The sequence below is a fragment of the Aptenodytes forsteri genome, unplaced genomic scaffold, assembly GCF_000699145.1.
Source record: "Aptenodytes forsteri isolate BGI_AS27 unplaced genomic scaffold, ASM69914v1 Scaffold269, whole genome shotgun sequence".
In the NCBI taxonomy this organism is placed as follows: Eukaryota; Metazoa; Chordata; class Aves; order Sphenisciformes; family Spheniscidae; genus Aptenodytes; species Aptenodytes forsteri.
In genome coordinates, this window is record NW_008794418.1 from 92,696 (window position 1) to 105,863 (window position 13,168).

The 13,168-nt window shown below is 45.7% G+C and overlaps 1 protein-coding gene across 1 annotated transcript in view; it reads right to left on the reverse strand.

Moving 5' to 3' along the window:
- CHST4 (carbohydrate sulfotransferase 4) overlaps positions 1-3,746 on the reverse strand; it is a 5,943-nt gene extending 2,197 nt beyond the window's left edge. The window contains exon 1 of the mRNA XM_009289425.2: positions 3,709-3,746. The gene's annotated coding sequence lies outside the window, so the exon portion shown is untranslated. The remainder of the gene's footprint in view (positions 1-3,708) is intronic.
- Positions 3,747-13,168: the final 9,422 nt, after the last annotated feature.

Below are 13,168 nucleotides of genomic sequence, written 5' to 3' on the forward strand. Positions count from 1 at the left end.
CCATCACTCTGAACGTCCCCCCCTTCCTTTTTCTTCCTCCAGCTTTATATATGCTGAGCATGATGTCATATGGTGTGGGATATCCCTTTGGTCAGTTGGGGTCAGCTGTCCCGGCTGTGTCCCCTCCCAACTTCTTGTGCACCCCCAGCCTGCTCGCTGGTGGGGTGGTGTGAGACGCAGAAAAGTCCTTGAGTCTGTGTCAGCACTGCTCAGCAGTAACTAAAACATCCCTGTGTTATCAACACTGTTTTCAGCACAAATCCAAGACATAGCCCCGTACTAGCTACTGTGAAGAAAATTAACTCTACCCCAGCCAAAACCAGCACACAAAGGAAGTAATTTGGCACTGTAATAAATCCAAGCACAACAATATCTCCTTCACAATCAGAGCATCATAGGCAATTTTGCTAGAAAGGCCCACAAGGGTTTATCTCATCCATCTTTGTGTAGGCAGGCTCACCTACAACTAATCCCTTTCTTAGCCTAAGTCCTTTTTAAAGACTGTTTCCTGCTACCCCTGCCTCCAACCCCACTCATCCTGTAGGTCTTTTATGAGAAGAGGTACAACACAATGTGTTAGTCCAACTCAAAGGTCTGCCCAAAGCTGGCTCCTTGTTTCTCACACTAAACTTCTATTCTGCCTGTTGAGGATGACTTCATTATTGGAAAACGTCCATTGTGCTGCCTGGGGACAATTCATAGCCTGAGTACTGGCTGGCACAGGAATCTGCAGGAAGTACACCATCAGGGATGGGATCTGAGGCAGAAAGGAGTCACTAAATTTTAAAAAAGTACATTAAAGCATGCTCTGCCAACTTCTCTCTTGTGCGCTCTCCTCCCCTCCCCGAGCCATGCCTGGTTGTGCCTTGAATATAGGCGGGTGCACACAGCACTGGCCGCCCCTGGGGACAGGCTCCTCAGATAGCACAGAAGTCCACACAGTATGATGTGATCCCCTGTCACCACGTGCCAGGCTGGCAGTTTAGCTGTGCTGCAGTGGAGGCAGGCTTCTCTGGCCAGTGCAACTGCTTTACATTTCCCAAGATGAACTAAAATTAAAAAACCTTACTGGTTCTCAGTCATGGTCAGTCCTTCCAGGTGCTTCCACAGCCAGACAGGATAGAGAGAGCAGGGCCTTCAGGGCTGCAGGGCAAGCTGGAAGTTCTCCTGGACAGAGCAGCACTGGAGCCCAGGTCCTCAGCTTTGTACACTGCTTTTGTGCAGCCCACAATTGCACTGAATTCAGGCAGCCATGCCCATGCAGAGCAGCTGCCTCCCTACTAAAGCAGCAGAGGTATAAAGTGTGCCCCAACTGGCTTCAATGCAGACACTTCTTCCCCACGATGTGCTTACCATGTTATCTTCTGGGTCCATGGTGATGTGTGGATGTTCCCAGTCAAAATTTCCCTAACCTGCCTCCTTATGCCCTGCCTCAATTTCCCTCTGCAGCGAAACTTTCAGACTAATTTGCATGGAGGTGCCTACTCCCACTATTTCAGTTCCTGTAGCGCTGATGTTTAGATTTCCAGGTACAGTCACTGCTGCTAACCAACTAGGAACATTACTCATCTTTCCCTCCAGCATATATGCATAAATTGGTTGGTTTAGCTAATCTACCTGCTGTGCATTTGTTTTGAGCTTAGGGTTTATAAGGCAGCAATTACAATTTCTCAGAGCCAGGACAATACCCAGCCCAATGGGTAAGCCTGGTTGTTGCCAGTAAGTGCTACCACAATATGAATTTTAGTTTAGTAGTGTCTTGCAAGGATGGGGCTGTGCATTTAGTGAGGGTCCACATGCTTCTGGTCTCCTGGACAAGAAGCCCGCTGATTTTTTCAGTTATACAAATAGACCGTAGCGTTCAGGTCTGACAAGAAGCTGATTCAGGTCAACATTCGGACCAAGCCTAGGAAGAGCTGCAAACAAAGACTGTTGTAAAAATAAGTCATATATCAGCTTCCTCCTTGCAAATGAATACAGCAGTGTTTACCAAAAGTCCTGGCTTCCAAATGAACTTTGATGTTATCACTTCCGTCTGGCACCATTAATATCATTATTCTAACTCCCGACAGAATTCCTGGACTATAGCCAGAAGCTCTTAATTGAGTTGAGCCCATGTGAACATTGGCATTAAGATACCCAGGCAGATTTAAATCCACAGAAATCATTATTTCTTTGGAAACCAGTGTGTGAATAGTCTGAGTAAAAGAGAATTAATTCAGTTTTTTGGGGAAGCAAGGGTGTGCTTTTATCTTGAATCAAACCAGGGCAGGACAGCTGGATGTTTTAGACATTTCAGAGAGTATGCAGACCATCCCTGTGACTGCTCTTGGTGTTTGCCTGAGAAATGGCCTTATGTGAGGCCACAGCCTCAACAGGTTCTCCACTCTTATACAAGCAGTAGTGATGATTGTTGCCCTGACCAGTCTGTCCCACAGGGAGAGGAGAAGGACTGAAATGAGTTGTGTGTGCCTGGTAAAGTGGAACAGAGAAGCAGCAAAGAGTGGTAGAGGTTCTATTAGGCATTTCCTAATATGAAAGAAATACTAATTACATAACCTTCTTTTTCACCACTGTATCTCTCGATCATGGCAGCTGGGATGTTCCTAAACTAAGGTCTTAAGCTTAACCACATTTTCCCTACAGCAAACATTGAGAGTCACAAATGATTCAGTTCATTTCATGTTGCAAAAGTGAAATATGAAGCCCTTGCAGAGCTGCAGAGTAAAGATCAGCCCAGAATGATTAAGACAATCTCAGCTGCAGAACAAAAAGGGGCACACTGTTACTGTCTGCTCGCAGAGAGATGAGCCAGGATTTGGCTGAGAGCAGAAAGAACAGGAAGAATCTCAAGGCACTAAGGATGAAGAACAGAAACTACTGAAAAATACAACAATCCAACAATACAGTGTCACCATGTTAGAGTCTCCCACAGCACACGTACAAGAATGTAAAGAACTGGGATCTGCCTGCCTGAGCAGCTAGAGTCTCCAAAAAAATGAACAGTTTTAAGCTTTTCCAGAAACACACAGTGGCCTTGGAAAAGCTTGATCCTGGCAAAGAAAGAGCATTACAGAAAGCAGCAAGCAGCCCCAGGGAGACATACCCACCAAACACACTCTGAACATGGGTGGCACGTCCCCAGAGTACAGGGTTGTTGAACCTGTGCATGTCTGAGGGGGAGGTGACAGTGCAGCCCAAAATACCTCACGCTATGCAGACTGTGGCTGAGTGCTCTGCAAGTCTGGGGGAGCTCTCCAGACCTGGGCAGATCCCTCAGTGCTGTAGCGGCAGTAGTGTAGCAAAGAGGATCTGGTGCCAGGGAAGTCCGACACTGGTCTTTAATGGCACTGATGGTTGCTCGTAGTTTTATCAAATCCTTCTTCAATTTGGCCTGATCAGCTTCTGCAGAATTAGAAGTAGCATCTGCCCATTCAGAGGAGAACAGATGGCATGACTGTCACTAGTGGGAAATGCTGAGAAGGGGCACTGAGAAGACAGTCTGGAGAAGCAAGAACTACCCTCTTAAGTCAGACCAACAGCTTCTGTCTGCAGGAGGAATCATGTAGCAATTTACTGGCATCCATATGTTTACAGTGTTTTACAAAAATTATCTCCTAGTTCAGGCTGCTGAGCATGAGCAGTGAATACAGTTCTGGGCACCAGAGCATCCACACCAGATACCAAGAAATCGTTGGAAAATCTCACCTTAGTAAGTTCTCTTGAAGCACCACCAGATCTGGTTCAAGCAAAGTTGCCCTCACACACGTATACTGCTGTGGTACACACTCCTCCAGGCAGCCACACGAACAGCTGTGCATTCATGTACTGGCACTCCGCCTTCATGCCGGGCTCTCATATATACATGTACTCAGCTCTTACGTATACCTCTTCCTGCTCCCTCCTGTCTCCTTCATTTGTGTATGTCCCAGCTTTAAGACTCTACAGTGCCCGCCTACTTTGACCAGCCTTAAACTAGAAAACTCCACCCTGCACTAAGCAGCAAAGCATGGGAATGGCAGTTTCTTGCAGGGGCACGAATGACCAAACACTGCTAGTAAAGAAGAAGGGCCAGGAAATTAATGGAGACTGAGAGGTGCTTTTACGTTAAGTTCCATTGCAAGCCCCAAAAGAGATGGCTCTCCATAAAAGGAGGAACAGGGATGTCTGTGGAGTGTCAGAGCAAAGGACAAACAGGAACCCTTGTTGCAAGGAGGACCAGCTTGCCCACCGGGACTGTAGAGATAGGGCATATTTGCCTACCATTGCTCTGGCTGCTTCCATGTTGTCAGCAGATGCAGATTCACGTAAAGTCTTTTTGACTCATTTCTGTCTGTGCCTTGCTTGAGTTAAACATTTGGGGGCTGGGAAAGAAAATTGTGTGAAAGGAGAATCTGTGAAAGGAGCAGCTGGACTTGGCCTGTTAATGATTCACAAGGGTGCTGGAGCTGCAATGGGGCTGTGCCAGGTAAGGTAGTGAAGCAGGGCAGCGCTGGGCTCAAGAGAAATGCATGGTATTCTGTGACCATGCACAGACAATCACTTTGGGTCATTCCTATTCCAGGTCTCATCGTTTCTGTCACGCTGCCTGGAGAGGTGTAGACCTTCTCTTGATGGTGTCCCCTGTCCCCAACGATCTCACTGAGCCACTCTGAGGGCAAGTGGAGTATAGGAGGCAGCAGAAGCAAAAAATCTGCGTAACACTGGTCCTTCCAGCAGGAGGGACAACCTGAATGGGGAAGGTCATGTTCCCTTTCACTTGCTGCATTGCAAACACAGATGGTCAAGCCCTGGTAACCCTGGGCTGGGAAAGAAGGTGAGAAGCTGGCAGAGGTCCAGGTAGGGCCCTGCAGAGAGAACCATGCAGTGTTCTGTGCAACCTGGATTTCAGCTACATGTTCCTATGCCCTGCACTGACACCATTTGTAGGAAGGATTTACTTGTATGTCATGAAGTGTTACAAAGCTGGTTTGTAAAGGTCACATCACTTGAGCAGCTCTTCCTGAAGCCTTATTCCTCCCTGACCAACAGTTGCATGAATAGAGATGTATGAAAACTCCTGTTTCACCTGTATGTAGTTTGCCCAAGACATGCTGGTTCTCTGGCACCAATATTCAGGCTTTATGACAGCACTGAACACTGCTGTAGAGTCCTCTAGTCACAGGGCCAAGCAGATTTTTTCAGTTGCACAGATACCAAGTTCTAACTACTTGGCTGAGCTTTCCAGAAGGCAGCCTCTGTGGCATGAGCAGTTGCACAGAAGAGGAGAATGTACTCTTCCTTGGAGATGAAGCTTGAGAGAGCACACTGTTATGGCACACTGTATTTCCTGAGACCTGTACATTGTGGAAAGTGAAGGAGGAATCCTCTGGCTCCTGAATAACAGACATCATTCTCCCTGTATGTCTGACTCATAAGCTTTATGAAGCAAAGCAGAAGCATATGGCAGTCAGCCTTTTCTTAATGGCAGTCGGCCCCATATCACCTGGCCTTGTACACCTTGCTTCCACCTCACACGATGGCTGATCACATTTCTGCTTTCTACCCTCCTTTCATGGTTAAAGGTGTTTTCTGGGGACTTGGAGACTAGTGAGCCCTATGAACTGCCCATGCAGCCAAACTTTCCATTTCTTATACCCTGAAGAAGCAAGCAACGTGTGCTGTGCTCCCCAGCACACATACACAGAGCACACCGACCTGGTGCAGCAGCAACGGGAGTAGGCTGAGGAGTAATGTCAGAGGTATGGACTAGAGGTAACTCCTCAGTGCTGACACTGGAGAAGACTCCTTCCCCGAGGGCATGTCTTTGATAGTCTGATGAGAGAAACAGGCATACCTAGAGCAGTAGAACCAGTTCAGCTGAAAGGTTTGACCAAACCCATACCCTGTCTTTTGCCATCATCAAGAGCATCTGCCCAGGGAGGAGAACAAGAGGCACGTTTCCTCCCTAGGCACTCTCCTGGCCTGCAGCGGGCTCTGGAGTGTATGATTCACCTCTCTGAATGTAGGTATCCAAAATAAGCTAGTGAGTGGTGAGTGACGCCCTAGAAGTTCTTGTTTCTTTCTGTTAGCTGTGACAAGAGCGGGGCGTGATGTTTGTGAGTAGACATCTGCACTGAAGCTGTCTAAAATCAGTTGAGATCAAGCTTGTCTTTGCATTTCACAGCACCTAGTTTTTTTTTCCTATTCACTTGTCCAATCATGTTTTGAACTCAGATACGTTTGGCATCAACAGTATTCCCTAGCAATGAGAATATGTTCAGCTGCATGTTGTGAGAACTACTTCCCTCAGTTTTGAACCTGGCATATAAAAACTGTATTTGGTAATACCATTTTTTTTAATCAAGAAAGACAATGAGTAATTTCTCCCTATTCACAGTCTTTAAGCTATACAGCTATACATCTGCTCTTATATGCCCTGTAGAACACAACGCATCTTATACCAGGTTGGTATCTAAAGCAGCTCATGGGAATCATGCTGCAGAAGTCTCCATCTCTTTCCACCGATTGCAAAGGGAGACCGCACAACTAAGTCAGAGGAGGAATATTAACCCTGGAGCCATCTGTCACATGCAAGATAGATCACAACCCTGTGCAACATACAAGGGGACTCAGGTTGATGAAAGGCCTTCGTATGTTCTGCATCGTTCTCCCCTCTTCTTCAATACAACTCGTCTGTCTCATGAGCCCTGCCCTTGGGAGCACTCTCCTTTGGAGACAGCAATGTTTATTCACTGACAGGATTCCAGGCAGAGATGAGAGGGGCATTCTCTTCTAAAATGTGAAGGGAAGTTTACTATCTTGCAATGTCCTGTCTGGCTCAGATCACAACTTCAACCTTAGAAAAACATTCAGACTCTCAAACACAAGGACTGATACTTGCCACTTTTTCTTGCCTTCCTGGCAGAAAGGCAGATTTAGGAGACTACAAGTCTCTTTCATGCATTTGTTAATATTTATTTAGAGGAATCAGTTAGTTCCTGGTGTCGCAATACACCTGAAAGAGGTGTGTGACGGGATGGCTCACATTTCCTGCATCCCAAAGGTGACATCGGGGAGCTGCCATAAGAGTCAATGCAGTGACTATGCACTGGTGAATGCTTGCCACAGAAAGATCTCCCTTTCAAAGCAGAGGGAGTTTAGGTGTTTTCTAGCTGGCACCACTGAAACTGTAGAGGAAAGATGGAAGTTTAAGGCTCTGCAAGATTGAGTGTGACAGAAAGCGACAATGGGGCTACTCACACAAGGGCCGTGCATGATCTCCTGTACTGATCACTGGATTTTGAGTACTGCTGCATTGTTGTGTTTTGAAATGCACAGGGAAAACCCTGCTCCTTGCAGAAAAGAAACTTGACAGTAATCTTCAGAAAGAAGTCTGTATGTCAATTGCTCATCACTTTCATAGGGATGAAGGCAACAGAGCAGAACTCTGGCTTTCGGAAAGAGCTTTTTTGGCATGCATGCTGTATACAGTCACTCTGGTTGTTTTAGAAATCATCATTCATAGAGGATGGAAAGGAAATGCAGCAGTCATGCAAGCACCAGAATGCGTAGGAGCAGAGGTACAATGTCTATGCTAAATTCCAATCAGAGCAAGTTCTTCCTAAGCCAGAGCAGATCTTGCCCCATGTGGCCTCCCGAACAAGGAAAGATGAGACAAATGACTGATACGATGTCCTATATGAGACATCTCTCCAAGGGCAGGCTGGTGTGCTCCTGAACTCACATTGCTATGGCCTTTCCCTTGTGTTTGAGATAAGTTTTAAAGTTATATTTTGATTTAGAAGCAGTTTGAGATAAATAAACTTGTCTGAATTGGCACAGGAGGACCCAAAGTTGCAGTCGGCAAGAGTAAGGATGGCGGCTGACTCCCTCCCTCCCCCACCCTGCTTGCAGTTGCACTATCTCTGTAAACAGTTCTTTTACAAAACAGCTAAGTTACCCTTACAAGCAAGGAACTTTTCTTTTGTCATTCAGCAAATGCTTTATGAAACACACTGGAGCAGAGAGATTGGTAAGACCAACAGCAAAGAAGAGAGTGTGATTAACACATAAAGCCAATAGCTAGAAACTGCAGATTTGCAAGACACGTTATAGATAAAATGGGTAACTGAATTTCCATGTGAAAACCTTTACATGTATGGAAACAACACCTGAGGTTATGCATAGCAATAGGTTTAAAATATTCTTCAGATGAAGAAATTATTTTTTCCACTTTTACTGTGGGAAAGGAGGAGAAGAAAAAAAAAAAAAAAAAAAAAAAAAAAAAAAAAAAAAAAAAAAAAAAAAAAAAAAAAAAAAAAAAAAAAAAAAAAAAAAAAAAAAAAAAAAAAAAAAAAAAAAAAAAAAAAAAAAAAAAAAAAAAAAAAAAAAAAAAAAAAAAAAAAAAAAAAAAAAAAAAAAAAAAAATAAGAAACAGTGGAGCCTAGAGAATATCAAAGCAAATTAAAATGTTTGTTTCCTGAGTGTCCCTGCACAAAATGAAGTGGCAGAAAGATAAAAATGTAATTGTTTTCACAAAAAAAACAAGCAGCAGAAGTGGTAATTAATGCCTCTGTTAAAGACAGCATTTATATATCACTCTGGAGATGGTACAGCTTTCCAAATTAAAGAGATCTTTGTGGACATACTGTTTAATGTGTTTATCAATGACATGGGCAATAGGACAGAGTGCACTCTCGACAAGTTTGCAGACAACAGAAGGTTGCCTTCCCCTGTCTTAGGGGAGACTGCATCTGGAATACTAGGTCCAGTAAAAGACAGACATTGGTTCAGTGGAGTGAGCCCAGAAGAGGCCACAAAACTAGTCAGAGGTAGGCAAACAAGATGCGAGGAGAGGCTGAGGAGGTGGGATCCGTTGAGCTGGGAGAAGAGAAGGCAAAAGGAAGGCCTTATTGCTGTTTGATGCTACCTAACAGGAGGGCGCAGAGAGGCTGGATCCAGACACTTCTCAGAGGTGCACAGGCACAGGATGAGAGACTCAACATAAGACGACAATTTTTCACAATGAGGGGGGGGGTCAAACCCTGGAACAGGAGACCAGACAGGCCGTAGGATCTCCATTCTTGGAGATATTAAAACCCAGCTGGACAAGGCCCCTGCTCTAATCGACCCTGTTGTAAATAGGGGGTTGGACCATAAGGCTCCAGAGGTCCCTTTCAACCAAAATTACTCCATGATTTTGTGATTTCAGGTGGCAGCAGCAAGACTTGAGTGAAATGGATCTTGCCTTAGACAGATGCATTCAAGGAGAAGGACAGCTAAACAGTTTGGGAAAGGAACAAAACACTACAAAACATGTATGCAGACTTGAGGACTCCAGTATGCAGTGAAAACAAATGAGCTATAAATACAGCCAGCAGGAACTAGAGAGTGGTATGTGGTAGGCAGCATGAAAGTCATAATGAAACATGCTCAACCTCCAGGCAACAGAGCATAGTTTTTAACTGAACCATTTTGTCCTAGTTCTGTAGAAAGAAAAGAAAGAAAATAGAACCAATGTATGTTGCTATTGAGGATGTAGCAGAAGACATTTAGGTAGATCACAAGCCATTGGCAAGTACCATGAAATCACCATTGCTGAGTGCAAACAACGATTCCCCTCATTCCAGACTACAGAGTTGAACATGAAAATACATTACAGTCTAGGAAAGTTACAAGCTTTATCCACATACTAGTATTTGTGCTCCTCACTTCCCCTGACCTTTGTTTCTCTCTCCATAACTTAAACTGATCCGGTTTGTGTTCACATGATTGAAGGTTATTTTCCATGACTCTTCTACAAGATGATGAGTGCTTGCCAAAACAATTTTAAAGTAGCGTCACTTCTTATTAGCTCACTAATACAGTGAACAAATTTACCCATCACATCAGGAACAACTGATTCTTATTATTAGTAGTAATGTTTGTTTTCCAGTCTCTACCTGAAAAGCTGAGAGTCTTCCATAATCACACAGTCCCTCACTGTATTTATTATTCTAATACCATGGAGATCTGTGTATGTGATCACACAGGGCCAATAAGACCCCTTCCATCGTGCTTTCTTCTAAGTTCTCTACAAAGAGATTTTCAGACAAGCAATTGTGGTTTTCACCCCCATCATTACTTACTTGTCACATGACTTTTACTGGTGTTTCTACCCTTCATGAACAATGCATGGCTTTGAATACATATGTTCCATTTCATCATTGCCAATCTATGGCAGTCTGTAAGTTTCTCCCACTCTACGACCAGTATCAGGAGTTGTAGTTCCTCTGTTTTACTGCTGATTCCTTGCATTAGTAAACAAACATCTTGGCCATATCTGCCTGACATTAATCCATTTCCTGGCTGGTCTCCAATATCACCTCCCTTTCCATTACTTGAGTTAATATTACTATTTCCTTACTACCAACCTGTGTACTAACTGATTTTATTTTTGTTTCTCTGCCTTTTCATTTTCTTATGGAATGACATAAAAAGGTATTCTACCATGGCTGGACAAGTGAGACAGCTCTACCCTAGAGCTGTCTGTTCAATAGCAGGAAGTAGGGATCCATAACCCAGGAAGAACCTTACTGGACCATGTTCCCATGTCTTACAAAATAGTGCAATGGCAACACTCATTTATTGGCTTCATTGTACTATAGCACTCTAGTATCTCAAGCAGTGGGGGAATGGGAAAATGGGAAAACAGGAGAGAAAGACGCTTATGTAAATAAGGCTCTAAGAATGAGGTCACATAATACTTTACCAACACATTATAGAAAAGAGAAAAATAGTAAGGAAAAAAAAAGTATTTATTCAGCTTTTGAATTCATTTCACTGGTCAGCTTCTGCCTTCTTTACGTACATAGGCAGTCTAAAACCAGAAATCAGCACATACACTGAAGCTTGGAGTAGAACAGCTAGTCTAGAGTTGAGAGGAACAACAGCAATAAGCAGAGCTGAAGCATGCATAGTCCACGCAATGCACTAGAGTGCAGAAGACCCTATGGTAGCACGAACTACTTCTTTCAGGCATCCAGGAAATACGACCTATTGACAGCACCTGTTTGCTCTGGCAAAGCTTCAGAGAACACTGACCCAAGTCAAATAAGCTAGTGGAAGATAATACACGACAAAGCAAAGGGCTGGTATAGGGCTGGGCTCCCAGCACTGTGAGAGAGCCCATGCCAGACAGCCAAATCACGAGGAAGATCCAGGGCTTCTGCCCCTCAGAAGGCTTCCCCAGTGCTGGGATCCCAGGCTGAAGGCCAATATAGAAGACATAACCCCAACCTTGTTCTGACCAGTTGTTAAGCTTAGCTAGCCAGCTTTTAGGTGCCTTCCAGCTACTGGAACCCTGCTGAGGCTGTGTCTTTCGTGGCTGTCCTGTCAATAGCAAGACTTTGCCCATTCTGAGCCTTCCTTCTCCTCCAGAGCTCCTCTACCCTCTCACAGTCTGGTTTGCAAAATCCCTCCCAGTCACCTCAAGAAGGTATTGTCTCCCAGCCCACTGCTGCTGCCTCCTCTTAATCCACAGTCTCTCCCTGGCCACTTCTCCTTGTGGAAACCTACCTGTGCCTCCCTTTGCCATGTGCCAAGTATTTCCTTCCTCCAGCCCTCACGGGTAATGCCACCAGAGCAGGTCAGCTCATCCAGCCTCTGACAGGCCTGCACAGCCTGGGAAAATGAGGTTATGTGCCAGCACTCATGTACAAAGAAGCTTTGCATGGACCCTTTCCCCTGGGGTCCTCCTCCCACTCCCAAGCAATGCTCAAACCTCACCTGAGCTCCCTGGCAGGCTGGACCCTGGTTCGCCAGGGCCTCCCCGATCATCCTCAGACTGCCTCCCTGCAACTGTCCTGAGTCCAGCTCAGGGCAGACCACATCATCCCACTGCAGGTGTACAGGGTGGCCACATTCTGGTGGAGAGCAGGCCGGTTCAGACAGGCTCTCATGGCCAAGGGCCCTGGCCCCATGGCAGAAAGACACTCGGGGACTGTTCCAGGCTGCAGCCCCATTGGGGGCAGTCAGGGCTGCTGGAAGAGAGAGGGGGCGAGGCCAGGGCCAGGGGCTGGGCTGCATCCAGGTTCCTGAGGCACCTGGGGGAGCTGATGGCCTCACTGCCGGCAGGTGTGATTTGGCCCAATCCACCCGCAGTGCCAGTTTGCCCTGCTGGGTTGGGCCCTGCTGCCAGCCCCTTTGGAGGCTGAGGACTTGTACATTTCACCTTCATTTGCCCATGAGCTGAGAAGTTCCTTCCTTTCCCAAGGAAAGCACTAGGCACGAGGTTGCCTCACTGCCTAGGTCCCCATGTCTAGGGTAGGTCACATTCCTCCTAAACATGGCCAGTCCAGACTGTGCAGAGAAGAGCAGAAGCACACTGCAAGCCTGCTCCAGGGTATACAGTTGGTGCTCCCCAGCTAAGACAGGGAGGATGGCTGTGGATCAGCCATAAAGGCACTGAGGGAGTTCTCCCAAAGCACTGCAGACCTTGTCCGAGCATCCGAGGAAGAGCAGCTCCAGCCCTGTGTCTTGGCTTCTTCCCTGGTCTCAGTGCTGAAGGGGCTTTCTTTGGCACAAACCACCTCCAAACACCAGCTTAGGCTAGTTTGTATGGCTGGCAGGGTGCTCTAGGCTACGCCCACGCTGTGATGCAAAGCATCTGTGATTGTAATACCTGAAAAATGATACTAGCATATTTGTGGTTTAATGCTAGTTTGCTATTGCAGCAGGGAAAACCTAGGTGTGGTCAAAAGGCAGTGTTATGTTTGCAAAAGGTGGCAACAGAGGATGTGGCCTTGAGAAATCTAAATACCTTGAGATTGATGAGCTCTCTCTATATATGCCTACGTCACTGGCTCTCTCAGCGTCCCTGGCCAAATGCTGCTGGGCTAAGAAGAAACAGAATGGTGTTAATCATTGCAGAAAATTTGCATGTTAACAGACATCTCTGAAGGGAGTCTGAAAGGAAGGGGGTCCATGAAGGGGGAGCAGTCTGAAAGGAGCAGCTTTCTCTAAAAACAGGAACTGTTCATTAATAATGGGAATTAAAGCCACAGATACATGGAGAAGAGTTCAAGGAGACAGATGAAACTTGACACCTGTAGTAGGTGCAAGACAGCATAACAATGCAGCAATGTCATAGAATCATAGAATCATAGAATCATCATAGAATAGTTTGGGTTGGAAGGGACCTTCAAAG